Raw genomic sequence first — 25,559 nt, 5'->3', positions numbered from 1 at the left:
GTTCCAAGAAGAATGGTAGATGATACCCAAACTGGCACAAATGGTGACATTCCATGCACTGAATGCTGTAAAGGGGATGTGGGCAACCTCTGCCCATATCAAATGGTCGCACCACTCATCAGGTCTTTCTGAGGCCAGGCATCTTAGGGTTTGTTCGAAATTTTGATTGACCTGTTATAGCTGGTTGTTGGAGTGTGGGTGAAACCCAGGGAAAAGACAATCTGTTTATCGTACACCCTCTAGAAATGTGATACTAATAGTGGACCATGATCTGTGACAACATCCACCAGGAATCCGTGGATTCTGAAGACCTGGTCCAGGACAATTTTGGCATCTCTGCTGCAGATGGTAGCTTATCCAAGGCAATGCATTTGCAGGCCTTCGAAAACCGATTGACAATTACCACAATGACAGTCTTCTCCTCGGATGCTAGAAGGCCCATAACAAAGTCCATGAAGATGTGAACTCATGGTCATTTCAGAACAGGTAGAAGATGAAGGAGCCCTTGAAGTTGGGTGTGGGGCTCCTTGTTCTGGGCACACACCTTGCATGCCTGCATGTTTCGTCAAAAGTCTTTTGTCACTCTGTGCCACCAATACCTTCACTTGATAAACTTGAGGGTCTTGGCAATCCCTGGGTGAGCAGTCATTCTCGATACTCCATTGGAGTATCCGAGACCAGACAGAACTTGGGATGAACAGCCAACCTGGAGGACCATTCTTAAGAATCTTCCCTTGCACTTGGGCTTTGCGAACAAGTTTGTTGATTCCCTAACAAAATGGCACTACCACCTTATCTTGGGGCAAAATGGTGGTGGGCTGTTCCTCTCATCAGGTTCATCAAACTGATAAGTCAAGGCATCTGGTTTTTGGTTTTTTGACCCTGGTCGATAAGTCAGGATGAAATTAATGTGTTTAAAGAACAGAGATCATACGGCCTGCCTCGAATTCAGTCCAAAAGGTTTAAAGGGTTCTAGCCAGTGACACCATTCTTCCAAAGCTAACTTAACCGCAAGTAGCTCTTGATTCCCAATCTAATAGTTTCTCTCTGCCGGGGATAGTCACCTGGAGAAAATGCACATGGATGCAGTTTACTGTCTGAAGGTGACCATTGAGGCAACACTGCACCCACTCTGATGTCTGAGACATCCATCTCCACGATGAAGGGAAGGTCCAGGACAAGAAAATCCAAGATGGGAGCTGATGTGAACCATTGTTTAGGCTTTACAAAAGCTGCCTCCGGATTGGTAGTCCAGACAAAGGGGCCTGTGGATTTCTTAATTATTGTCGTTAGCGGAGCTGTCACCAAGCTGAAGTTTCTGATGAAGTATCGGTAAAAGTTAGCAAACCCTAGGAATCACTGGACTTGTTTGGCACTGGATGGTTGTGGCTAAACCTGGGTCTTCATAGTGTCCGTCTTGAGATGCCTACTGGAGATGATGAAACCCAAAAAATTGGACTTCTCCAGCTTGACATAAAGTCCATGGTCTAGAAGCCTCTTTAAAATGTCCCTGACGTGAGCGACAAGCTCCTTCGTGGACTTTGATAAAATTAGGATATCATCCAAGTAGACAAAAGCATACTTATGGAGAGTACCCCAGTGTACATCATTTATAAAGGCTTGAAAATCTGCTGGAGCATTTGCAAGACTGAAGGGCTTAGTCAAGTACTCACAGTGCCCTGCTGGTACATTGAATATGGTTTCCACTCAATCCTTCCTTTGTGTGGACTAGATCATATGCCTTCTGCAGGTCTAGCTTTGTGAATACTCTTTCCTATTGGAGAATCTTGAAGGCCATATTCATGAGTGGAAGTGGGTATGATTCTTGGCTGTCATGCAGTTTAACCCCCTATAATAATGCTCGGCCGTAGGCTCCCATCTTTTTTTTAATACAAGAAAGAAGGCTGAACCAGCTGGTGAAGTGGAGGGTTGAATGAAACCCATGGCAAGTGCTTTCTTTATATACTCTTCCATTGTGCTTCTTTCTGGGCCTTAGACCACTTATAGTCAACCCCATGGAGGGTAAGTACCAGGCAGTGGGTCTATAACACAGATGTAGGGCTGGTTCAGCGCAAGAGCTGAGGCATTTCTCTTGCTGTCTTTCAAATCCTTGTAAATGGAAGGAACTTTGAATGTTCCTTCAAGGACAGCATCTGAGGCTCAGAGGTGGTAGGGTTGATTCAACAGACCTTCAAGTCTCCTCCCTAGGTTCATGTCTCCTTCATTGAAGCAGTGACCAAATCACAGTCCAAATCCTCGTCCATATCCTCAGGCGAAGACAATGATGTGTTATAGAGGGTCCTTGTGCCCCGAGGAACTGGCTCCAAGGGTCTGCATTTAGGAGTTTTTCTTTTAGTCAGGATCTGATGGCTGGATCCCTTAGGCTTAGCTGTAATGAGTTCCCGACTGCCTGGGCACCTCCTTGGTCTTCATCTGAACTAGATATTCCCTCTCTCTAATTCCAGCATGCCCCTACTAGACAGGGTTGGATCATGCACAGGCCCATTTGTTGGGACCAGCTTGTCTGTCTTTGAGGGCAGGACTAGGTCTCCAGAAGTCTTCAGGTTACCTTGCACTGTAGTCTGCCCCCTTGGTCATTGGTCTCGGGTGAGTCTGGGACTGGACCAAGCAATGATTCTACTTTCCTTCCAGTCCATAGATGGGTTATTCTGGGACAGCCAAGGGTGCCTGAGGATCAGGGCTATGAGAGATGAGCCAATGATGTAGAATCTAATGTCCTCCACATGATCCTCAATCCTCATCTGCAAGACCGAAGACTGTTGCAGGATCTGCCTGGAACCCAGCAGACAGCCATCCAAGACAGTTGTGGGCATGGAATGGCTGAACTCTCTCAGCATTATGTTGAGCTGACGGGCAGTCCGCAAGTCCAGGATATTTTCATCTGCCCCAGAGTCTACAAAAGCCCTCACCTCTCTTCAGTTCTTACCCCAGGAGATTTCCGCCTTCATTGTGACGCCCAAATCCACAGGGGTTGGGTGTGGTGGCTGCAACGGTTGCATCGCAGTTCTCCCAGCATAGGAAAGTCTTAGCAGCTCTCCTGATGGTTGCAGCCCGCAGGTGACCTGTCTCCCCGCAGTAATAGCAGCAGCCTTGCCTCCGACGCTGGCAGAGAATCTAGGGCAGTCAATTTGTATGGGCTCGTGGATCTTGAGCATGGGACGGGCTGGTTATGCTCTGAAGTCGGGAAGTGGAACTATGAAGCGTTAAGGCTGGGCTCAGGCTAGCCCTCTTCGACCCCTTGAAGTAGTCCCACTTTCACTCTGCCAGAGGAATATTGAGATGAATGGACTGGCAGATCAGAACCTCTAAGTCCTCCGCTGACTCTCCCAAGGTGAAGGCATCCTTCAGTTTGTCTCAGAGTCTGTGCCGGTGTAGCATGGCCACAATCTCCCATTTCCAGCCACTCCCTTCGGCCAAGGTCCGAAACTCGATAGTGTAGTCAGCCGTTGACTGACTGCCCTGTCGCACCTTCATCAGACAGTCCAAGTCTTGGCTTGCTCTGGTGGGGTGATGGAAAACCATCCTCACGGTGGCCATAAATTCCTATGAATCCAAGCAAACCTCTGACTTTTGTTCCCAATTCACAGTGGCCCAGGCCAGGGTTTTCCCAGTTAGAAGACAGATAATGAAGGCCACCTTTCTACACTCTGAAGGGAACTGGGATGGTTGGAGTTTGAATATTAATGAGCATAGAGTGAGGAAGCCATAGCAAGAACCCAGGTCACCACTGAATCTCTCCGGGGACAGAAGATGTACCTACTCTGCAGAGCCTCATCTGAGCATCTCTATCTTCCTCCTTGTGATAGTTGGTACACAGCAGCCTGGAGGTCCAGGCTCTGTCTAAAAATCCTTTTGCTGTGGCCGGGGAATCTGATACCCCACTAGGTCCATGTTAGCTCAGTCATACTGTGATGGGACACTATGACAAAGGATAGTTGGGACCCAGATGCTGGAATATCTGATACAACGTTCGAGACACAGTATGACACTGGAACAAGAAGTAAACACTACTAGATGGATGTATTTGCTAAAGTGTGAGAAGACAACAGAGAACTGGAGCTGGAAATAGACAGGAGAGTGAAAATAGACTGAAAGTGCTTTTTCAGTCTCTGAATGGCTGAACTGCTTCTGTCTGTACTGCAGTGGTGTAGGGTATTCTTATAACTGTTCACATACAGGAGATCATGCAAAACTATGCTGCTCACACCCTGACACCAAACATGATTAGCAATCACCATCAAAGTCAAAAGTCAAAGTAACAGTTGAGCTTATTGTCAGATAAACAAGTACATACATGCCCAGATGCAATGAAAACCTCATATATAGCAGCATCACATACACATAGAATCAGATAAGAGCATTCACATGGAAAGACATAAAGCACAACTTTTACAAGAAAAAAACACAAGTAAAGCAAAAAAATACAATTGTCTATTTTAGAGCAAAGTGATTAAAGTTGTCATAGTGTTACTAAACTCAAGAGATCAGGGTTCGAAGTTCAAGGTGAATTTTATTATCAAAGAACATAAATGTTCCCACATAAAATCCTGAGATTCATTCTCCTGTGGGTATACTCAGCAAATCTAGAGAATAGTAACTATAACAGAATCAATGAAAGATCAACCAGAGTGCAGAAAACAACAAATTGCGCAAATGCAAATATAAATGAATAGCAATAAATAACGAGAACATGAGAAAACCAGATAAGTAGTCCTTATAGTGAGATCATTGGTTGTTGGAACATCTCAATGGATGGGCGAGTGAGTGTAGTTAGAACACAGAGCATAGAAAATCTACAGCACAGTACAGGCCTTTCGGCCAACAATTTTGTGCCGACCATGTAACCTACTCTAAGAAACTGCCTAGAATTTACCTACCCTACAGCCCTGGCGTGAGTCCTGAGGTTCCTGTACCTCCCACCTGATGGCAACATCAAGAACAGAGCATGGCCAGGGTGGTGAGGATTCCTGATGGTGAGTGCTATTCCCCTATGACAGCATTTCATGTAGATGGGCTCAATGGTTGGGAAGGATTTACCTGTGATGTACTGGGCTGAATCCACTACCTTTTGTAGGATTTTCCATTCAAAGGCACTGGTGTTTCGATACCAGCCAGTTACTACACTCTCCACTACACATCTATAGAAATTTGTCAAAGTTTTTTATGTCATGCCGAATGTCTGCAGACTCCTAAAGAAGTAGAGTAACCACTTAGAACAAAGTGTCAGTTCTTGAAACTTGGAGTGTGGGACGTTGGGCTTCTGTACCTCTGCCTGGTTGTAGTTGTGAGAAGATGGCATGGCCTGGATGGTCGGGGGGAGGGGGTGTTCTTTGATGATGGATGTTGCCTTCATGAGCAGAGCCTCCTGTAGGTACTATTGATGGTGTCGAGGGATGTGCCTGTGATGTATTGGGCAAAGTCCACTTGCTTACTGACTTACATTAGTTCCCAGCAAGGAGATGGAGAAAGCATAGTCTGGAAGAAGGTGGAGATGGGATTGGGTGGGGAAGGTAAGAGCTGAGGGAGAAAAGTCACTCATCTTGTTGATAGCTTTACTAGAAGAGTTCATCTCAGCCATCAAATAGGACTACCAACAAGGAAAAGGTCACCGGATGGATGAGAGATGGTTTCCATCATACTTGCTAAGTTCTATGCTTGCATTCTTGAAACCACTCCCAAGTGGAAGGGCTTAGGCAATCCCTCACTGGGACTGAGACAAATGCAACATTATTCTGATGGTAAAAAGCAGAAGTATAACAGATGGTAGAGATTTCAAACTCCTTTGGCATCCCACCCATTCTGCCCCAGCATACATTCAGTCGGGTTGTATCTTTACATTGCCATAGCAACATGCATAGCAATCATAGCAACTTGCATAATTTGACACTCTTACTACAGGACAGTTTTTTATACATGTTAAAAATGTTTCTGCTCTTTAATTGTTTTAGAAAACACATTTTCATGTGCTGGAGACAGACAGTTTATGGTTGCAATGAATTTTTCCTGTAAAACTATTAATAAGGAAGGTGACTCTCCTCTCCCGCTTATCACCTCCTTTCACTTCCACCTTCCTAAACTGCGTCAGCAGCACCCAACACTATTTCACCGCCTGACCTGTTAATGGCCTTGTCTTTGTATTGGCTTGTAATTTTTTTCTAACCTCATCTAGGCACAGAAATGTAGCATCACAACTGAAATTTTGAGACTCCACTTGAAGACATAGTTTCTATAGCAACAGGGAGTATGCATTTGCAGAGGTACAATGAATATCACGGTAGAAACAAGACCCTCCATTAGTGGGAAACAGACACCAACTCAAAGCTTCAGACAAGTAGGTACCTCCTGATGTTTTCTTTTGAGTAGCTCTGCAGTCTACTGTCAAGAACAAAGTGCAGTCTTAAATAGAAAATCAATAAACTGCAAATGCTGCGAATCAAAAATAAAAAGTCACAGAACTTTAAATTCTGTTTCCTTTCTCACAGCTGTGACCTGACTGGAGTATTTCCAACAATTTTTTGCATTTTATGTAGCTTGTAGATTTAGCATTTCAAGGTCTACAGAAAGAGAGAGAGAGAGAATCTACATAATTTGTATTTGTCCATACCCATCTGTGAATAATTTCCATATGCCCCTTTGTTAAGTGTTCCCAGGTAGTTTTTATTTTCCTTGTATATTTAACTTTCCTGCACTGTGAGGATGGAATGTGTTAGTCTGGACATGGTGCAATCCACATTGAAGATCATTCTACTCACAACTCTGACCTGATCCTATTGGTCCAAACTTGCTAATGTCCCTGAAAGATAATTTATCAAACAGCCCCATGTCAATTAAAAAAGAACATATCCTTGGGAACTGTTGATATCACTGCTGAAGTTCTAAAACTTGGCATGAGGAACTTTAAAGAAAAGGAGATCAAACCAATCTCCCTACTGCCTGGCATAGGGAAAATTATTGCTGAAGTCTTCCTATACTGCTTCTCTTCACGATGTAAGGACTCTTCTCTGAATCACAGTGTGAATTCTATCTGTTTGGCTGCACAGTAGACATGATTTTCATCATGTTCTATCTCCAAGAAAATGTTGGGCGCAGCACCACATAGCACAAGACCTTTATCAACCTTTCTAAAATCTTTGGCTCCATCATTGGGTAGGGACCAGGGATCACCCTCCTTAACTTGGCTGCCTGCAGAAATTCATCTCCATTTTCTGCACAGCACGCAAGCCATGATCCTAACCAATAGATCCAATTGCTGTGTAGACCATTATCAAGCATGGCTGCATCATTACTCTAACCTTTGATGCCAGAAAGCTGCAATTTTTAACAAGCTTCCTGCTGATGTAGAGCCAATTGACAGGACTCATGGGAAACTGTTCCAGTTACATTGCCTTCATTCCAGAAGCAAGATCAGCCAACCTTAGCGGTTGAGTTACTGATGGCTGCACACAGTGTTTGTATGTATGTCATTCCGACGCCAAACTTAAAGACATCCTTGGCTTGTGCACTGAAGCATTGAAAATAATAAGCCTTACACTCACCAACAACAAACCAAACATCCTTTACTAACCTGCACCCACTGTACAATATTAATACAATACTAAAGGCCCGTGAGACCATGGACAAATTCCCAATTTACGAGAACTATGTGTCACTGAAGGCAGATATCAATGATGACATTAATTATTGGCTCTACCATTAGCTGTTTGAAGTTAAGGACCTGGAACAAAGTGGATGGACTACTTGATACCAATGATCCCTGCCCTCCAAATGCTTCTGAAATTTGGGTTAACTTTAGTAGTCAAAGCACTGGAGAAATGCAGTATCAGTTATGTTATCCTGTAAAGTCCTCCAAATTCATTGGCAGAACAAACAAACTGACATCTAACTCTGGGCCAAAGTTCTCAGCATTGTGGCCATAATTATGTTCAGTCAATTCCATTAAGCAGACAAAGTTGGTTGCCTACCCAACACCAAATACGTGAAACAGATAGTCTACTGTATATTGAGTTCTGTCATGGGAAGAGATTAGTAAATGGACAGAAGAAGTCAGGCAAGAAGATTCTGGAAGCATTCTTGAAAAGCTGCAACATCTGGGTCACCAGTTGGGCATCACTGGTCCATGATTGCTCAAAGGGGAGAAGCATTCGTGTCAGGGAGCCCTGACGCAGCAGAAGGAACATACTGCCCTGCCACTAACCCTGCACCAGGTGCAGGTTAGTGAGGAACTTTGATTTGTAGATGGTGAGTGTAAGGCCCATTATTTTAACTGCTTGCCTATCTGAAAAGCAAAGCATAAGCACCTGTTTGCCTCAACAATGACCTCCATCCCCACTTGTTGCAGACTCTGGGAGTCATGATTGGCCTCATTGGTCACCTTGGAAACTGCAGAGCTGTAATGGAAGCAAACTGTCCTCAGTCTCAGATACTTTAGAAACTATCTAAGACACTTCTGAAACATGGGCTATCTACACTGGGCACCTCAAAGTACGTGAGATGTAACACCAAAACTGTCCACAAAACATTTCAAATCCACTGACATAAGCAATCCAGTATTCTGACTCTGATTACACTTGGCTGCCACCTGTGAGCAGGTCACATATCTCGTATCAGACTCTTGAAACAGGCACAACTCCATCACTACATGCAACGACCAGGTGGGTAGAATACACAAATCAACTGGAATTGAAGGGGTTGTATTGAGAGCATCCTGAGCTGCTGCATCACTGCCTGGTTTGGAAATTGCACCATCTCAGATCGCAAGACCCTGCAGCGGATAGTGAGGTCAGCTGAGAAGATCATCGGGGGTCTCTCTTCCTGCCATTACGGACATTTACAGTACACGCTGCATCCACAAAGCAAACAGCATTATGAAGGACCCCACGCAGCCCCCCATACAAACTCTTCTCCCTCCCGCCGTCTGGGAAAAGGCACCGAAGCATTTGGGCTCACAGGACCAGACCATGTAACAGTTTCTTCCCTCCAAACTATCAGATTCCTCAATACCCAGAGCCTGGACTGACACCTTACTGCCCTATTGTTTATTATTTATTGTAATGCCTGCACTGTTTTGTGCACTTTATGCAGTCCTCGGAGGGTCTGTAGTCTAGCGTAGCTTTTTTCCGTGTTGTTGCTTACATGACACAGTTTTGTACTGTGTCATGTAACACCATGGTCCTGAAAAAATGTTGTCTCATTTTTACTATGTACTGTACCAGCAGTTATGGTCGAAATGACAATAAAAGTGACTTGACTTGGAAGCAAGACATCATTAACCTGAGCGACACCATAAGAAAGAGAGCAATGCCACCTACTGTCAAGTTGAATATTTGCAGAGTTTGCTTTCAGGATCAGTGTTCCATCTGGTGGACATTAAGAAAACATAACTGCAGCAAAAACAATTTTACTTGAATTAAGAAGAGAATTGTAAACCTATAACTAAGGTGCAAATGAGAGTGAATTGTAATTGACTTATGATCAAGACAAACAAATTTCATAAGAGTAGCATTGACTTCAATTAATTGAGATAAATTTTCAGGTCATAAAACATTTGTTTTCTGAGGGAAATTGACTTAAACTCTGTAAATACTTCTATCTTTTCAAACATAAGAATCATACATGCTCCACTGTTTATGGCTGATGGTGTCATAGATTCATAAACATGGAAACAGGCCCTTTGGCCATTCAAGTTCATGGCAACCATCAAAGATCAAAGTACATTTATTATAATAGTATACTTTATACAACCTTGAGATTTGTCTCCTTACAGGCAGTCACAAAACAAGGAAACTCCAAAAGACAACAGGAGTGAATCTGCAGATGCTGGAAATAAAAAAAAAAAATAAAAACACAAAATGCTGGCAGAACTCAGCAGGCCAGACAGCATCTATGGGAGGAAGTAGTGACGACGTTTCGGCCCGAAACCCTTCATCAGGAGTGAAGTAACATGGGATGGTCGAAGGGGGATAAGAAGTGGGGGGAGGGATGAAGTAGAGAGCTGGGAAGTGATAGGCTGAAGGGAAAGGGGCTAGGGGAAGGTGGAGAAAACATAACTGAGGCAAAAACAATTTTACTTGAATTAAGAGAATTGTAAACCTATAACTAAGGTGCAAATGAGAGTGAATTGTAGTTGATTTATGATCAAATTGCTGTTTTATCTCCCCTTGTTCAATCCCTTCCCACCGATGTCTGTGATACTTCCCATGCTTTACATCTCTTCAAAGATTTCAAGTTCCCTGGCCCCCACCGCCTCATTTTCACCATGGACGTCCAGTCCCTATATACATCTATCCCCCACCAGGAAGGTCTCCAAGCTCTCTGTTTCTTCCTGGATTCCAGACCCAGCCAGTCACCCTCTACCACCACTCTTCTCCGCCTTGCGGAATTAGTCCTCACCCTTAACAATTTCTCCTTTGGCTCCTCCCACTTCCTCCAAACTAAAGGTGTAGCCATGGGCACCCGCATGGGTCCTAGCTACGCCTATCTTTTTGTCAGCCATGTGGAGCAATCTATGTTCCAAGCCTACACCGGTATCTGTCCTCCTCTTTTCTTACGTTATATCGACGACTGCATCGGCACTGCTTCCTGCACACATGCTGAGCTCGTTGGCTTCATTAACTTCGCCTCCAACTTCACCTGGTCTATTTCCGACACCTCCATCCCCTTTCTAGATCTTTCTGTTTCTATCTCTGGAGACAGCCTATCCACCGATGTCTACTACAAACCTACAGACTCTCACAGCTACCTAGACTATTCCTCCTCCCACCCTGTCTCCTGCAAAAATGCTATCCCTTTCTCTCAATTCCTCCGCCTCCGCCGCATCTGCTCTCAGGATGAGGCCTTTCATTCTAGGACAAAGGAGATGTCTTCCTTTTTTAAAGAAAGGGGCTTCCCTTCGTCCACTATCAACTCTGCCCTCCATCGCATCTCCCGTATTTCACACACCTCTGCCCTCACCCCATCCCCCCGCCAGTCCACCAGGGATAGAGTCCCCCTGGTCCTCACCTATCACCCTACCAGCCTACAGATCCAACGTATAATCCTCCGTAACTTCCGCCACCTCCTACGGGATCCCACCACCAGACACATCTTCCCCTCCCCCCCCCCCACTCTCGGCTTTCCACAGGGATCGCTCCCTACGCGACTCCCTTGTCCATTCATCCTCCCCATCCCTCCCCACCGACCTCCCTCGAGGCACTTATCCCTGAAAATGGAAGAAGTGCTACACCTGCCCCCACACTTCTTCCCTCACCACCATCCCAGGCCCCAGACAGTCCTTTCAGGTGAGGCACCACTTCACCTGCGAGTCAACTGGGGTGATATACTGTATCTGGTGCTCCCGATGTGGCCATTTATACATTGGGGAGACCCGCTGCAGACTGGGAGACCGTTTCGCCGAACACCGGCGCTCAGTCCTCCAGCAGTGGTGGGATCTCCCTGTGGCCACACACTTCAATTCCACAGACCATTCCCACTCCGATGTCTGTCCATGGCCTCCTCTACCGTCAAAATGAGGCCACGCGCTGGTTGATGGAGCGATACCTCATCTCCTGCCTAAGTAGCCTCCTACCTGCTGGCATGAACATTCAACTCACAGACCTCCGTTGATACCCTTGTCCCCCCCCCCCCCTTACCCCATCCCTATCTATAATTTTAGTGTGGTTCTCTTTCTCTCTCTTTTCCCCCCTCACTATAATCTCCCCCCAGCCCTACCTTTCTTTCTCTTTTATTTCCCATAATTCTCCACCTTCCCTCTAGCCCATTTCCCTTCAGCCTATCACTTCCCAGCTCTCTACTTCATCTCTCCCCCCACTTCTTATCCCCTCTCGACCATCCCATATTACTTCACTCCTGATGAAAGTTTTCGGCCCAAAACGTCGTCACTACTTCCTCCCATAGATGCTGTCTGGCCTGCTGAGTTCTGCCAGCATTTTGTGTTTTTATTTTTTTATTAAACTTCAAAAGAACCCTTTACAAAAAGACTGTCAAACACCCAGTGTGCAGAGAAAGAAAAAAATCATGCAAACAATAAAAGTAAACCAATAGCCTTCAGAACTGAAGTTTTCCGAAAGGCACAAAGCCAGACATCACTGCAGCTGGAGCAAGCCACAGCCTCAGTTCATTGCGAAGCTGAGTAAACGTATGGAGCAGAACCAGGCAGAACAGACCTGTCGTTCACCTCCAGTTCCGACACCCTGACCCTTTCAATCTGATCTGGCACGTAAATCATCCAAACATTGGTTGTTCCTCACTCGGACAACTCTGGGGCCTGAACCCGGCTGCCATGATTCGGTCCGTATCCAACTTTTCCAGTTTGGCCCAGCTCTTTAATCGATCAGGCGTCTATTAGTACACTAATCTTACCCCAATTCATTTTATTCTGCCCAAATTCCCTCCATTGGCCCCAAGATTTTACGATTTATTTAATTGGGAGGAGACCACAGAGTCACAGAGAGAAGTTGTGCGAACTGCACACAGGGACATGTGAAGGCCAGAATTGAAGCCAGGTTGCTGGAACTGTGATTCAGTGGCTCAACAGCATTCCTATCCGTGTACTGTACTTTCTGTTTGCATCTTGTTCCATATACCTACCACCTTCTGCGTAAAAAAAACCTGTCAATTGAATATTTTGCTGATACTATGACTGCTACTTGTCTTTTCTTGATTATCAGGTTACGTCTGAACCCAAGAAGGACCAATATTCTTGCGGGCAGGTTTGTTAGAGCTGTTGGGGAGGGTTTAAACTAATTTGGCAGCAGATTGGGACTCAGGATGGGATAGATAGTAAAAAAGTAAAGATAGCATGCAGTCAGACTGTCAGGAAGGGTAGGCAGATGATAGGACAGAATTGCAGCCAGCAGGGTGAGTACCAGTGCATTAGGGATGCAGAATCAAAAAAGGTAGCAAATGCAGTAGTCAAAGTGTTATATCTCAATGCATGGGTATAAGAAGGTGGAAGATCTTGCTGCATTATTACAGATGGTCAGATATGATGTTGCGGTCATCACTGAATCGTGGCTGAAAATGGTTGTAGTTGGGAGCTGAATGTCTAAGGTTACACATTGTCTCGGGGAGATAGGAAGGTAGGCAGAGGGGGTGGCATGGCTCTGCTGGTAAAGAATGGCAACATATCAGTAGAAAGATGTGACATAGGATCGGAAGATATTGAATCCTTGTGGGTTGAGTTAAGAAACTGCAAGGGTAAAAGAACCCTGATGGCAGTTATATACAAGCCTCCCAACAGTAGCTGGGAAGTGGACCACAGATTACAATGGGAAGTAGAAAAGGCATATTAAAAGGGCAATGTTATGATAGTCATGGGAGATTTCAACATGCAGCTCAATTGGGAAAGTCAGTTTGGTAATGGATCTCAAGAGAGTGAGTTTGTTGAATGCCTACAAGATGGCTTTTTAGAGCAGTTTGTCACTGAGCCTGCTAGGGGATCAGCTATACTAGATTGGGTGTTATGTAATGACCCGAAGGTGAATAGAGAGCTTAACGTAAAGGAACCCTTAGGAGGCAGTAATTACAATATTACTGAGTTCAACTTGAAATTTTATACAAAGTCGTGAAAGTAAAGTCTGATATAGCAGTATCTCTATGGAGTAGAAGAAATTACAGTGATATGAGAGAGGAGTTGGTCAAAGAAACTGGAAGGAGATACTGCCAGGGATGACAGCAGAGCAGCAATGGCATCATTTTCTTGGTAAAATAAGGAATGTGCAGGGTAGATGTATTCCAAAATGAAGAAATACTCAAATGAAAAATTAGTATAACCGTGGCTGACAAGGGAAGTCAAAGCTAACGTAAAAACAAAAGAGAGGGCATACAACAAAGCAAAAATTAGAGGGAAGATAAAGGATTGGGAAGCTTTTTAAAACCCACAGATTGCAACTAAAAGAATCATTAGGAGGGAAATGATGAAATATGAAAGTAAGATAGCAAACAATGATAGTAAAAGATTTTTCAAGTATGTAAAAAATAAAAGAAAGATGAGAGTGGATATATGACTTTGTGATATGGTGCAACTCAAACTACCTGTGTCTCAATATCACCAAGACCAAGGAGTTGGTGGTGGACTTTAGGAGATCTAGGCCTCATATGGAGCCAGTGATCATTAATGGAGAATGTGTGGAGCAGGTTAAGACCTACAAGTATCTGGGAGTTCAGTTAGACGAGAAGCTAGACTGGACTGCCAACTCAGATGCCTTGTGCAGGATGGCACAGAGTCGACTGTACTTCCTAAGAAGGTTGGCGTCATTCAATGTCTGTAGTGAGATGCTGAAGATGTTCTATAGGTCAGTTGTGGAGAGCGCCCTCTTCTTTGTGGTGGCGTGTTGGGGAGGAAGCATTAAGAAGAGGGACGCCTCACGTCTTAATAAGCTGGTAAGGAAGGCGGGCTCTGTCGTGGGCAAAGTACTGGAGGGTTTAACATCGGTAGCTGAGCGAAGGGCGCTGAGTAGGCTACGGTCAATTATGGATAACTCTGAACATCCTCTACATAGCACCATCCAGAGACAGAGAAGCAGTTTCAGCGACAGGTTACTATCGATGCAATGCTCCTCAGACAGGATGAAGAGGTCAATACTCCCCAATGCCTTTAGGCTTTACAATTCTACCACCAGGACTTAAGAACTTTTTAAAAGCTATTATTAATGCTTTTTGAGATGGTGATTTAGATGCATATCATATTTTTTTTTACTGAGTTAAGTATTGTATGTAATTAGTTCTGCTACAACAAGTGTATGGGACATTGGAAAAAAAGTTGAATTTCCCCATGGGGATGAATAAAGTATCTATCTATCTATCTATCTATCTATCTATCTAGAAAATGAAGCTGGAAACATAATAACATGGGACAAGGAAGTGGCAGATGAACTAAGTGAGTACTTTGCTTAAGTCTTCATTGTGGAAGACACTAGCAGTGGCCAGATGTTGAAGGCTGTGAGGGAAGAGAAGTGAGTACAGTTACTATTACAAGGGAGAAGGTGCTCAAAAAGCTAAAAGACCTAAGGGTACATAAGTCACCCAGAACGGATAAACTGCACCCTAGGGTTCTCACAGAGGTAGCAATAAAGATTATGGAGGCAGTAGAGATTATGGACTCTGGCATGGTGCAAGAGGACTGGAAAATCGCAAATATCACTCCATTCCTTAAGAAAGGAGGAAGACAGCAAAAGGAAATTATAAACCAATTAGCCTGACCTCAGTGGTTGGGAAGATGTTGGAGTCAATATTTAAGGATGAGGTTATGGAGCACTTGGAGAACAGGACAAGAAAGGACAAAGTCAGCATGGTTTCCTTCAGGGAAAACCTTGATGAACCTGTTGGAGTTGTTTGAGGAGTTTACAAGTAGGATAGATAAAGGGAATGTAGTGAATGCTGTATACTTGGACTTTAAGAAGGACTTTGACAAGGTGCCACACATGAAGCTGCTTACCAAGTTAAGAGCCCATGGCATTTCAGGAAGGTTACTGGCATGGTTAGAACATTGGCTGATTGGTAGGATGCTGTGTGTGTGAATAAATGGACCCTTTTCTGTTTGGCTGTCAGTCACTACTGGTGTTCTGCAGGGTTCGCTGTTGGGACTGCTTCTTTTTATGCAGTATATCAATGATTTAGATGATGGAATAGATGGCTTTGTTACCAAATTTGCAGATGATATGAAGATTGGTGGAGGGGCAGGTAGTGTTGAGGAAACAGGTAGGCTGTAGAAGGACTTAGATAGTTTAGAAGAATGGGCAAGAAAGTGACAAATACAATATTGGAAAGTGCTTGGTCATGCACTTTGGTAGTAGAAATAAATGTGCAGACTATTTTCTAAATGGGGAGAAAATCCAAAAATCTGAGATGCAAAGAGACTTGGGAGTCTTTGTGCAGAACATCCTAAAAGTCAACTTGCAGGTAGAGTTGATGGTGAGGAAGGCAAATGCAAATTTAGCATTCATTTCAAGAGGTCTAGAATACAAGAGCAAAGATGTGATGTTAAGGCTTTATAATGCACCAGTGAGGCCTCACCTTGAGTATTGTGAACATTTCTAGGCCCCTCATCTTAGAAAAGATGTGCTGGCAATGGAGACAGTCCAGAGGAGGTTAACAAGCATGATTTCAGGAATGAGAAGGTTGTCATACAAGGAACGTTTGATGGGTCTGTACTCGCTGGAATTTAGAAGGATGTGGGGGATCTCATTAAAAGTTTTCGAATGTTGAAAGGCCTGTACAGAGTAGATCTGGAATGTTGCTTCCCACGATAGGGAAGTCTAGGACAAGAGGGCACAACTTCAGGATAGAGAGATGTCAAGGCAAGTGGACAAGATGGAACCAGATAATAGAGCACAATATCTCATGCGGGGAAATTTGGTGAACTGTACCCTACTGCATCAAGTTTCTGATCCAGTTGGCCTATGACGTCTTGCCAAGCCCAGTGAACTTCTACTGCTGAGACAAGGCCGAAAAACCAGCGTGCTCCCTGTACTGAGGGAAGGGGATGTTAAAGCACATCCTTAGCTGCTGCCCAAAAGCCCTGGGGGAGGGGCATTATCATTGGCTGCATGAACTGGTGCTGAAGACAGTGGCTGACACATAGTGCCCAGCCATCACCCAGGCCAAACACCATAGCCTAGCAAAGCAAGCAATTGTTTTTATCAAGGCAGGGAGGAGGCTCAAACCCAATCCAAGGAGAATGGCAATTGAGAGTCAACTTAGGGAAATAGCTCAGACTCCCTGAGCCCATCTTCTTGACAACGCTTAGGTCAGACATAGTGCTGTTGTCAGAGTTTATCTAGTCAGGTAGTCATGTTGGAGTTGACTGTTCCCTAGATAGAGGAGGCCCATGAAAGGAAAAAGACAATGTACCAAGACGTGGGGAAGGTGTGCTGCAGCAAGGGGTGGTGGGCACACTGTATGCCCATAGAGGTGGGCTGCAGAGGCTTTGCTGTTCAATCCCTCTGCCAAACCTACAGCTGGCTGGGCGGGATGAGCCCAGAAAAGGAAAGTCACCAGGAACACCACAGAGGCAGCAGAGCGAGCCTCGAGTTGGTTGTGGATCAGGAGGAGTGATCTGTGCAGAATGCTACACAGACACAAGTCGAGGTCTGATCACCCCCAGCTGGGTTGCCTCGGCGAAGGTGTCTGATGTTGAAAGACCTGAAATACCTACTTCACTGATGATATGTTTGAGTGCTACACAAGATGTATCATTCTATATATAAGCATTGTATTCTGAAATATCTGTAATTTATATCATGGTACTAGTTTGTAACAAATAGCAATTCCCTTTGTTGGAATTCTATTAGATGGAGATGTGTAGATGCATAGTCAGTGAAAAATTTGTACAAAGATTGATAGATTTTGGAATCAAAGATAGATTGGGGAAATGGTTGGAAAGTGACATTAATTTTGTCATGATCTCATTGAAAAAGAAAAGAGGATAAGAGGACATGTGTTTTTTTCTCTCTCCTTATTTTCTATGTTCCTATAAGATTACATTGGAATGACGGTACTTCAAATAATTCCCTTATTTCTGTTCTGGAACATCATCCTGGATTTCATGAACTCAAGCTCTGGTGTGGGACTTGAAACCATTACTCTCTGATCCAAAGCTAAAGTGACACCAACTCTGCCTCATCTTCTGCTACCAATTACTCTGCACAGTAATCAAATTAAAAATAATGAACTGTAATAATACATGGGCCATAGAACATTACAGTATTGTACAGCATAGCTTTGTCAAGTGCAGGTCATGCTTTACGAGCCTGATTGTCCCACCATGCATAAAGCCATGTTAACTATTCCTAACTAGTCCCTGTCTACCCAAAAACTTATATATCCTGTCTCTTAGAATACCTCCTAATAACTTACTGCTGATGTCAGATTCACCAGCCTATAATATCCTGGCCTATTCTTAGAACCTTTTTTTAAACAATGTAACAACATTAGCTATTCTCCAATCCACTGACAATTCACATGCGGCTAAGGATGATTTAAATATCTCTGCTAGGGCCCCTGCGGATTCTGCGTGAGCATCCCATAGGGCCCAAGGGAACATCTTGTCTGTCCTGGAGATTTATCCACCAAAATTTACCTCGAGCCAACAAACATCTCCTGCTCTGCAATCTGTACAACATCCATGACTTTGCTGCCTTCATTGTCTCCCATCTATAAACTCTGTGCCCCCCAAGTAAATATGGATAGAAAAAAATCCACTTATTATCTCCCCCATCTCTTTTGGTTCCATGCATAGATTGCCATTGTGATCTTCCAGAGGACCAATTTTGTCCCTTGGTATCTTTTTACTCTTAATATATCTGCATAAGCCCCTGGATTCTCCTTACCCCTGTTTGCTAGAGTAACCTCATGCCTCCTTTTAGTTCTGATTTCCTTCTTAAGTGTTCTCTTGCATTTCTTACACTTAGCGAGTTCCTCATTTGTTCCTGTCTGTCTATGCCAGCTGTGCAACTCCTTTTTATTAACCAGAGCCTCTATATCTCTCAAAAAATGGTTCCCTAAATTTGCTGTCCTCACTTTTTATTCTGACAGGAACATACCAACTCTGTATGCTCAAAATTTCATGATTGAAGGCCTCCCTCCTGCTTTCCAAGTACACCTTTACCAGAAAACATATCCCAATCTACACTTTCTTTGAACAGGTTCCATGGTTTTCTTTGTTTCGTGGCTGTCTGTATGAAGACATAGAAATGTAGAAACATAGAAAACCTACAGCATAATCCAGGCCCTACGGCCCACAAAGTTGTGCCAAACATGTCCTTACCTTAGTGCTACCTAGGCTTACCCATAGCCCTCTACTTTTCTAAGCTCCATGTATCCATCCAGAGTCTCTTAAAAGACTCTTTTGTTTCCACCTCCACCACCACCACTGGCAGCCCATTCCACACACTCACCACTCTCTGCGTAAAAAACTTACCTCTGACAACTCCTCTGCACCTACTTCCAAGCACCTTAAAAATATGCCCTCTTGTGCTAGCTATTTCAGCTCTGGGAAAAAGCCTCTGACTATCCACACGATCAATGCCTCTCATCATCTTATACAACTCTATCAGGTCACCTCTCATCCCCTGTTATTCCATGGAGAAAAAGCCGAGTTCACTCAACCTATTCTCATAAGCCATGCTCCCCAATCCAGGCAACATCCTTGTAAATCTCCTCTGCACCCTTTCTATGGTTTCCAGATCCTTTCTAATACCACTGAAACTTACCTCTTGCCAATTTAGAATCTTTCCAATCTTAACCTATCCTTTCCCATAATTACCTTGAAACTAATAGCATTATGATCACTAGATATAAAGTGTACCCCTACCCAAACTTCAGTTACCTGCCCAATCTCATTCCCTAATAGGAGATCTAGCATCACACTCTCTCTCTCGCTCGGACTTCCATGTGCTGATTAAGGAAATTTTCCTGAATACATTTGAGAAACTCTATCCCATCTAGTCCTTTTACAATATGGGAGTCCCAGTCAATATGTGGAAAGTAAAAATGACCTACTATCATAACCTTCTATTTCTTGGAACAGTCTGTGATCTTTCTACAAATCTGCTCCTCTAGATCCTGTGGACTAATGGGTGGTCGATAATATAATCCTATTAATGTGGTCAACCCTTTCTTATTCCTTAGTTCTACTCATATGGCCTCACTCATATGTCCTGTCTGAGCACTGCCGTGACATTTTCCCTGACTATAATGCCACCCTTCTCACTTTAATCCCTTCTGCTGTGTTACCTCTAAAACAACGGAAGCCCAGAACATTTAGCTGCCAGTCCTTCCCCTCCTGCATCTTCACTAATGGCTACAATGTCTTAATTCCTCGTGCTAATCCATGTCCTAAGCTCATCTGCCTTTCCTACAATACTCCTTGCATTAAAATATATGCAGCTCAGAACATTAGTCCCATCATGCTCAACCTTTTGATTTCTGACTTTGTATGCAGGCTTAACAGTTTCCTTTGTAATCACTCTACTATCTGTTCTGGCACTTTGGCTCCCAACCCCTTGCAACCCTAGTTTAAACCCCCTTGTGCTGCAGTAGCAAACCTTTCTGTTACGATATTAGTCCCCTTCCAGTTCAGGTACAAACCGTCCTGTCTGCACAGGTCCCACTTTCCCTTGAAGATGGCCTAGTCAACCAAAAAGATGAAGCTCTCCCTCCTGCATCAACTCCTTAGTCACATGTTAAACTGTATGATCTTTTTATTTTTGGCCTCACTGGCATGTGTCTCAGGTAGGAATCCTGAGATCACAAATCTGGGGGTCCTCTCCTTTAACTTAGCATCTAAATTTCTAAGCTCACTCTGCAGGACCTTGTCACCCTGCCCACCCACATCATTGGTACTGACATGGACCATGACCTCTGCCTGCATTTAAGAATGCTATGGACTCAAACTGAGATGTTCCTGACCTTGATTCCCGGTGTATTATTGTGAACTACCACAAATGAGTTTAGCACTTTCAGATTCTACCTCTGACCAGATTGAACATCTGAACTTTTAAAATGTTTCAACTAAAGCAGAAAACTGTTCTTCCTTTTAACCACTTTGTCACTTCAAAGTTTCTCTCTTCAATTGGAGTTGTGCATGTGGACATCAGAAATGTCTTCCTATGATGAGCTTGGGAACGTTCAAATATTGTGGAATATCATATAATATATATAGAAGATTTGCTTGGTCACAATACTTTCACCATTGAATGTTGGGCAGCTAGGTGGAGCAGATATCTTCCGTGCCATTTTACATGCTCACACATTAATCTTAGAAAGGCCATGAAACTGGAAAGCTGTTCTCACTGTAGGTAAACACCAGTAATGCACAGCAAGCCGATTAAGGCATTGAGTAAAGGTGTTGAAATGTTTTGTTGAAATTGTACACAACATTAGTGAAGCTAAATTTGGAATATTTTGTGTAGGTCTGGTTACAGAAAAGCCATTAATAAGATTGAAAGAGTGCAGATGCACTCTTTTTCTCGGCACTCTTTCAATTTTATTTTACAAGATGTTGCTGGAACTTGAGGAACTAAGTTATAGGGAAAGATTGACTAGGTTAGGACTTTATTCACTAGCGAATCAGGAGAGATCTGAAAGAGGCTTACAATTGTAACCCTCAGGTTCGGCTAGCAGCTTAATCTACGGGAAGACAGCCTCTGGCCCAAACAAACATTACAGAGAGGCTATTACATTAGCAGTGAAACCTTTCAGTGCTTTACAGAAAATTATGAGCGGTGTAGATAGGGTAAATGCTTTTAGGCATTATCCTCTCAGGTTGGGTGAGACTAGAACCAGGGATCATACTGTAGGTGTAGGACGAAATATGAAGTATTTAAGAGGAACTGAAGGGGGAACTTAGAAGTGGTGCAAGTGTGGAACAAGTTGCCGGCAGAAGTTGGAGATGTGAGTTCAAATGTAACACTTAAGAGAAGTTTGGATATGTACATGAATGAAAGCAGTACGAAGTACTAAGCTCCAGGTCCAGTAGATAAGATTACACAGAAGACCAAGCAGGCACAAAATCGATGGGCTGAAGGGTTTATTTCTGTGCTGTAGTGATCCATATTTCTATGGTTCTAAGAAAACAATTACAGTCTGGCCATATAGATGGAATAAAGACAAGTACTATTTTCTGTAAGGGGAGTGAATTCAGAAACGGGTAGAGCAAAGGGACTTAGGAGTCCTCATGCTGGATTCTCTAAAGGTTAACTTGCAAGTTGAGTTGATAGTAAGGAAGGCAAATGCAATTCAGTGTCATAGAATCATAGAACACTACAGCAGAGAAACAGGTCCTTTAGCCCATCTAGTCCATACCGAACCTGTAATCTGCCTAGTCCTGTTGATCTGCACCCAGACCATAGCCTTCCATACCCATCCCATCCAAGTAACTATCCAAATTTCTCTTAGAAGTTGACGTTGACCCCAGATCCACCACTTGCACTGGCAGTTCATCGGGCTCTCACGACCAGACTATGTAACAGTTTCTTCCCCCAAGCTATCAGACTCCTCAATACCCGAAGCCTGGACTGACACCGTGCCCTATTGTCCTGTTTATTATTTATTGTAATGCCTGCACTGTTTTTGTGCACTTTATGCAGTCCAGTGTAGGTCTGTAGTCTAGTGTAGCTTTCTCTGTGTTTGTTTTTTATTACGTAGTTCAGTCTAGTTTTTTGTACTGTGTCATGTAACACCATGGTCCTGAAAAACATTGTCTCATTTTTACTATGCACTGTACCAGCAGTTTTGGTCAAAATGACAATAAAAGTTGACTTGACTTGATGATCTCTAGACCTAGTCTCATGCAATCTCAGTGGAAAAAGCTTGCTAGCATTTACCCTATCTATACCCAATATAATTTTGTATATCTCTATCAAATCTCCTCTCAATCTTCTCCATTCTAGGGAATAATATCCTAACCTACTCAACTTTTCCCTATAACTCAGGTCCTCAAGTCCCGACAACATCCTTGTAAGTCTTCTCAGCATTCTTTCAATCTTATTTACATCTAGGTGTGGTCAAAATAAAAGCTTATTGTTCATCAAAATAATTGTTAGAAGCAATCAGTCATACCACTTCTGCCAGCGACAGCTCAGCAGATGACATTCTTTCCTCTGAGTGGGAAGACTGTAGATTTAAGCCCCAGTTACTTTATCATGGATGGTGAAATGAACTGAATAGGCGTTGCAAAACTTGGGTGTGGCATTTTCATTTAACACTATTTTACCCTTGTTAGGTTTGAGCTTTCCAATCTCATCCTCAATGCCTCTGTTTCTGTATGCTTTATTATTCCAAAACATAAAAACTAATTGAAAGAAAAACAAGGGAGCCAGGAGATGCATGTAAGTAGTTTTGTTTTTACTTTAAGTGAGGCGCCCATGTATGACATGGTGGCATGATGCCGTATGCCATTCACATACAGTATAATCCATAATGAATTATTTAAATGCTTAATCAAACAATATATTTACAGCTTTGAGCAAATGTAAATGAAATATTAAATATGCAACACTTGCTATGATAAAATAATCAACAGCAATGTAACTTTGCAACCCAACTTGTTGTGTACCTGCACTACACTTTCTCAGTAATTGTAGTATCTTATTGTGCATTCTGCTGTTGTTTCATATTGCACCACCTCAATGCACTACAATAGTGAATTGATCTTTATAATTGGTATACAAGATATGTTTTTCACTGTTCCTGAATACATGTGACAATGATAACAAATCCAAGTTATACTATAAGGTATGGGAAATTACTGTAGAATTTGTATTGATCACAAATATAATTAAATCAGTGAATGAAACATTAGGTGTCACTGTTGTGCTTTCTTATTCAGAAATGTTTTATGTAATCTGTCTTGCTTCAATAAAAATGGATTTCCACTCTAGACTCATGCAGATTCACTTTTAAGGATTCAATAACTCCTGTTATGTTGAAATTGTATCAGACATTAGTGAGGCATAACTTGGAGTACTGTGTGCAGTTCTGGTCACTTACCTACAGGAAACATGTCAATAAGACTGAAAGAATGTAGAGAAAATTTTCAAGGATGTTGCAGGGAGATGAGGACCCAAGTTTTAGGAAAAGGTTGAATACGTTAGAACTTTATTCCTTAGAGCACAGAAGATTGAGAGGAGACTTGATAAAGGTTGACAAAATTATGAGGGGCATAGATAGGGTAAATGCAAGCAGGCTTTTTCCAATAAGGCTGGGTGAGAAACAAACTAGAAGTCATGAGTTAAAGGTGAAAGGTGAAATGTTTAAAGAGAACATGAGTGGGAACTTCTTCACTCAGAGTAATGTCCCCATTGCCACCCCCAGCTATAACAACCTTAAGGAACAAAGGTTGTAATTACTAATTTCAAATTAAATAATGCAAAACAAAGGAATAATGATCATCGGTTTATGGACCATTCAGAAGTCTGAAGGTAGAGGGGGAGAAGCTGTTTTGGAATTGTTGAGTGTGGGTCTTTAGGTTTTTATGCCTCTAACCCTTGGTAGCAATGAGAAGAGGACCAGTCCCAGATAGTGCTGGTCCTTGGCGATGGATGTCACCTTTCTCGAGGCAATATTTAATGAAGATGTCCTTGATGAATCAGAGTGAAGTACAGAGAGAGATGGGTAAATGGGGCTCAATCGATCTTAGATTTATACTTGGTGAAAGCCAAGAGAGTGCCCAGGGGAGTGGTAGGTTATTCATGTCCAAAAGTAACAACGCACAGATAAGATTTTCAGACACAGATGAGCTTTGGCACTGTTACAGAGGCAATGTAGATTGTCCTGGTAATATGCCAAGTAACTTGTTTCAAGGTTTAAAGCAGGGCTTGCCAACCTATTTTATGCCATGGACCCTTACCATTAATCAAAGGGTCTGGAGACGCCCGGGTTGAGATCCCCTGGTTTAAAGGGACAGCACAATATGAACAGCTGCCAGATCTCAATTGGTCATAAACACAAGCAATTCTGCAGATGTTAGAAATCCAGAGTAACCCATTCAAAATGCTGGATGTACTCAGCAGGCCAGGTAGTATTTTATGTGTTTCAATGGGTTGTAGCAGTGGAGGACACTACAGAGATGAAGAAGTCTAATATGTGAAGTGGTGAGTGTTGGGAGGAGAGTTGTTTGATCTGGGGATCTGTCCTCTAGCCTAACCTTTCTGCTATAAACGAGAAAGAAAAAAAAATGCTTTGAGCGCCCATAACCTTTCCATCTTATTTATTGCATACACAAAACAAAGTCCACGAGCAGAGATCAAAACTATGCAGATCTGGATTATTGTAACTCCCAACATCCCACCCCACAAAGTTAATTTGCAAGATAAGCATTAAACTCCTTGTTGTCAATACAAGAATAACAATATCAGTTTATATCTTTACAACACTATTAAAATGCTTTCCTTTGCCAGATAAACATGTTGTCTGAGAATTTTATGTGAGTTGATCCATTCACAATGACTTCCAGACCAACAACAACCTTACTTTTAAAGTTCTCAACTTTGCTTTCAAATGATTCTATTATTTCCATCCTCTCACCTTCCTCACATTGTATGAAACCTTCCAACCTTCTAATGTTCTTGTGATCCTCCAGTTCTGTCTTTTATTGCAATGTTGATTTTCATTGCTGCGTCATTGGCCAACAAAATAAAAACTTATCAATCTCAGTTCAAAAATGATTAACTGAGCCAGCACTCCTGTGATTTGTGTGAGAGTTCCACACCTTGTCTTAGGTTTCACCACCCGCCAAGGTGAAGCCATCCATAAATTCCCCAAATTCCGATAAATATAAGCCAAGGTTACATGACATAATTTAACCATTCACTCCCTGGAGACACTCTGATGAAGGTCCTTCAAATTGTCCTGAGACATGGTGCTCAGAATTTTGCACAGTTCTCCAAATCTGGCCTGGCAATGGTTTGGTTAATAAGACTGAATGTCAAACATTCCATTAGCCTGAGGAGTGACTGTAATGGTGAGCTAATGTAGTTTATACATACAGGCCAATTTAGAAGGTTAAGGAGCAATTGGGCTCTACATATTGCCAAGCTCAT

At 43.0% G+C, this 25,559-nt stretch overlaps 1 protein-coding gene across 1 annotated transcript in view; it reads right to left on the bottom strand.

Moving 5' to 3' along the window:
- LOC140719621 (phosphatase and actin regulator 4-like) overlaps positions 1-25,065 on the bottom strand; it is a 290,097-nt gene extending 265,032 nt beyond the window's left edge. The window contains exon 1 of the mRNA XM_073034347.1: positions 25,045-25,065. The gene's annotated coding sequence lies outside the window, so the exon portion shown is untranslated. The remainder of the gene's footprint in view (positions 1-25,044) is intronic.
- Positions 25,066-25,559: the final 494 nt, after the last annotated feature.

Source organism: Hemitrygon akajei, chromosome 32, assembly GCF_048418815.1.
Source record: "Hemitrygon akajei chromosome 32, sHemAka1.3, whole genome shotgun sequence".
NCBI lineage: Eukaryota > Metazoa > Chordata > Chondrichthyes > Myliobatiformes > Dasyatidae > Hemitrygon > Hemitrygon akajei.
Note: the sequence above shows the minus strand (reverse complement) of the source record. Positions and strands in the feature narration are given on the sequence as shown.